The sequence below is a fragment of the Panicum hallii genome, chromosome 8, assembly GCF_002211085.1.
Source record: "Panicum hallii strain FIL2 chromosome 8, PHallii_v3.1, whole genome shotgun sequence".
NCBI lineage: Eukaryota > Viridiplantae > Streptophyta > Magnoliopsida > Poales > Poaceae > Panicum > Panicum hallii.
Window position 1 is genome coordinate 18566926 of NC_038049.1, and position 4300 is coordinate 18571225.

A 4300-nucleotide genomic window follows, 5' to 3' on the forward strand; every position below is an offset into this window, starting at 1 on the left:
CAGTCACTATCAAGAACAAGCATCCATTGCCCCGTATTGAGGATCTCTTTGATCAGCTTCAGGGTGCTTGTGTATTCTCGAAGATTGATCTGCGTTCGGGTTATCATCAGTTGAAGATTCGTCCTGAGGATATTCAGAAGACGGCATTCACCTGCAAGTATGGGTTATACGAGTATACGGTCATGTCCTTCGGCTTGACTAATGCTTCGGCTTTCTTCATGCATTTGATGAACAAGGTTTTCATGGATTATCTGGACACCTTTGTGGTGATATTTATTGATGATATCCTGATATATTCCAAGTCGGAAGCGGAGCATGAGAAGCATCTGAGGCTTGTGTTGCAGAGGCTCAGAGAGCACAAGCTGTATGCCAAGCTCAGTAAGTGCGAGTTCTGGATTGACGAGGTTCCATTCCTCGGTCATGTTATCTCCAAGGGAGGTATTGCTGTGGACCCCGGAAAGGTGAAGGATGTGCTTGACTGGGTTGTACCGCAGACGGTGAAGGAAGTCCGCTCTTTTCTGGGCTTAGCAGGTTATTATCGGAGGTTCATCGAGAATTTCTCCAAGATTGCGAAGCCTTTGACTTCCTTGCTGGAGAAGGATGTGGGTTTTTCTTGGACTGATGAGCGTCAGAGTGCCTTCGAGGAGCTGAAGAAGAAGTTGACCACGGCGCCAGTCCTTACTCTGCCCGACCAGAGCAAGAGGTTCACAGTGTATTGTGATGCTTCGAGAGATGGTCTTGGTTGCGTCCTGATGCAGGAAGGCAGAGTGATAGCTTATGCCTCGCGGCAGTTGCGCCGGCACGAGCTGAATTATCCCACTCATGATCTGGAGTTAGCCGCAGTTGTGCATGCTCTGAAGATATGGAGGCATTACTTGTTTGGGCAGAGGTGTGATATTTACACCGATCACAAGAGCCTCAAGTATATTTTCACTCAGAGTGAGCTGAATATGCGGCAGAGAAGATGGCTAGAGTTGGTCAAGGATTACGACCTGGAGATTCACTATCATCCGGGCAAGGCCAATGTTGTAGCAGACGCTCTGAGCAGGAAGAGCTATGTTAACATGGCCGTGGCTTTTCAGATGCCTCACGAGTTATGCGAGGAGTTTGAGCAGTTGAGCCTGGGTTTCTTGCATCACACCTCGGGTACATCGTTCGAGGCGGAGCCCACTCTAGAGGCTGAGATCAGGCAGCATCAGAAGGAAGATCAGAAGCTGCAGGAGATTCGTGAGTTGCTCAAGATTGGCAAGGCTCCTCATTTCAGGGAGGATGATCAGGGTACCCTGTGGTACAAGGGTCGTATATGTGTGCCGGATGTAGCAGATCTCAGGAAGTTGATTCTGAGTGAGGCTCATGATACAGCGTATTCTATCCATCCAGGCAGCACGAAGATGTATTACGACCTGAAGGAACGATTCTGGTGGTCTGGAATGAAGCGTTCCGTTGCGGAGTACGTGGCTATCTGTGACACTTGTCAGCGTGTCAAGGCAGAGCATCAGAGGCCAGCCGGGTTATTGTAACCGTTGAAGATTCCAGAGTGGAAATGGGAAGAAATCACTATGGACTTCATTGTTGGCTTGCCTCGTACTCAGAAGGGGTACAACTCCATATGGGTAGTAGTGGACCGGTTGACGAAGGTGGCTCATTTTATTCCGGTAAACACTACTTACTCCGGTGCTAGACTCGCAGAGTTGTACATCTCCCGGATTGTCTGTCTGCATGGTGTTCCTAAGAAGATTATATCTGATCGAGGATCTCAGTTCACTTCACGGTTCTGGGAGCAGTTGCATGACTCGTTGGATACGAAGCTGCGCTTCAGTACTGCTTATCATCCTCAGACAGATGGACAGACAGAGAGAACCAACCAAGTGTTGGAGGATATGCTTCGAGCCTGTGCTATTCAGTATGGTACCAGCTGGGATAAATGCCTGCCGTATGCAGAGTTTTCTTATAACAACAGTTATCAGGCCAGTCTGAAGAAATCCCCGTTTGAGGCTCTGTATAGTCGGAAATGCAGGACTCCGCTGTATTGGGATCAGATTGGCGAGAGGCAGGTATTTGGTCCGGATATTGTTGAGGAGGCCGAACAGCTGGTACAGCAGGTGCGAGAAAATCTGAGGGTCGCTCAGACTCGTCAGAAGAGTTATGCGGATGTGCGTCGTCGAGATTTGACCTTTGCAGTAGGTGACCATGTGTACCTGAAGGTCTCGCCGATGAGAGGAATCCGCAGGTTTAATGTACGAGGGAAGCTAGCTCCTCGATACATTGGTCCGTTCAAGGTGTTGGAACGGAAAGGTGAGGTGGCATATCGTTTGGAGTTGCCACTCAATCTCTCAGGAGTGCACGATGTGTTCCACGTGTCTCAGCTGAAGAAGTGCTTGAGAGTGCCAGAAGAGCAAGCACCGATAGAAGGGTTGGATGTGCAGGAAGATCTGACCTACGTCGAGCATCCGGTGAAGGTTTTGGGGACATCTGAGAGAGTCACCCGAAACAAGAAGATCAAGATGTGCCGTGTGCAGTGGAGTCATCATACGGAGGATGAGGCTACTTGGGAGCGAGAAGATGAGCTGATGAAGACATATCCCGATCTCTTTGCTAGCTAGCCTATCCGAATCTCGGGACGAGATTCCTGTAAGGGGGGTAGGTTTGTAACACCCTAAGGTAAATTTTCCCTAATTTTAATGAATTATTTGGGCTTGAATAAATTTTCCAGCGTTTTCTCTAAATTATCTCGTATTTAAAGTAATTTCATAACGCAAGTAATTAAAATTTGTTATAAGTTAACTTGCTTGTGCATTCATGCTGCTGCATGGTTTTGTTGTGTGGGTTTGAATTCAAATCTATTTTGGATTCAAGTGGAATGGTTTGAATGTTTGAGTGTAGGAAAGGAATAGGAAAAAGAAGGGAAAAGAAAGAGCTAGCCCAACCCTCCCCCTCAGCCCAGCCCAAAACCCTCTCCCTCTCTTTCCCCTTTCTTCCCGCGTGGGCCAAACCCGAGGCCCAGCACTCTCCCTTTCTCTCTTCCCCCGCGTGGGCCACGACCCCGGCCCGTTTCTCCCTCAGCCCCGCGCTCCCTTCTCTCTCCCTCTCGCTGCCACTCCGGGCCCACCTGTCGGCGCCTCCCCTTCCCCTTCCTCCCAGCGCCCGATTTTCCCCCCTCCTCTGTTTTTCCCCTCGCCGGTCCGGCCGCCCTGCCGCTAACCGTGGGCCGCCCCGCCGCACCCTGGAGCTCCCCTCCCCTCGCTCGCAAGGCCCCACCGGTCGGCGCCCGAGCCTCCTCTCCCTTCTAGAAGCCCGCCGCGCTTGGGTTGGATCCACCCGCATCGAATTCGCGGGAGGAGCGGAGGCCGTTGCGCGAACGACCCGCACGCCGAGGCCGCTCCGCCCTTTTCTTAGCCCGGCCGTTCTCTCTCGTTTCCTCTCAGCCTCCGCCGCCTCCCTCAGCTCTCCTCTGTGCCCTAGCGCCACCGTGCCGCAGCTCGGCCCGAGGACAGCGCCGCCATCGACCGAGCCCCGCGCCGCCGCAATCCCACCTCTGCGCCGCCAATCCCTCACCGCAGGCCGTCGTCGCAGCTTCCAGGCGTGGTAAGGCTCCTGCCGTGCCCCTTTCCCCTTCCCCTCTCCCTCCGCGTAAGCGCGTTCCCTGGCCGCCGTGAACCCGAACCGCCTCCGCCGCGGGAAGCACCGCCCCGAGCTCCAATCCGCCGTGCTGATCGCCCAGATGAATTACCCGTGCCGTCGCCGTTCTCCAGAGCTTGACCTCGCCCTGAACGGAGGCCGGACGGCCGAGATCGGCCTACGCCGGCAAAGCGCCGCCGCGGGAAGGAGCTCCGGTGACCCCCCTCCGCCGTCCTGTGCGCCGTCCGTCCGTAGCCGTGCGATCCCGGGATGGGTGGGCAAGATTAGATCGAGGGTAGCTTAGATCCGAACCGTAAGATCGAGATCCAATGGATCTAAAGCGTGCGTACCGGTTCGGGGTAAGGATGAATCGGAGCCGTCAGATCTGGATTAGGTGGTCTAGATTAGATCCGTTTAAGTATAGGCCAGGAGCGTCGGATTTGGATCTGACGGTCGAGAGTCACGCGTACCCCTTCGCTTAGTGAATCTAATCTCAGCCGCGCGATCAAGATCCGAGGGCCCAGAACAGATCTTACCGCTTCAGTCACGTCTTTTTGCTAAAGAGCCCTCGCCTTTTTGGGGAATCAACCCGCGGTCCGCATGTAGTTCAAAAGAAATTACGGATAGGTCCTGTTTTATGCTTTTAGGCCCCTGGCTTCTCTGGAATTTGAACCCGCGGTCC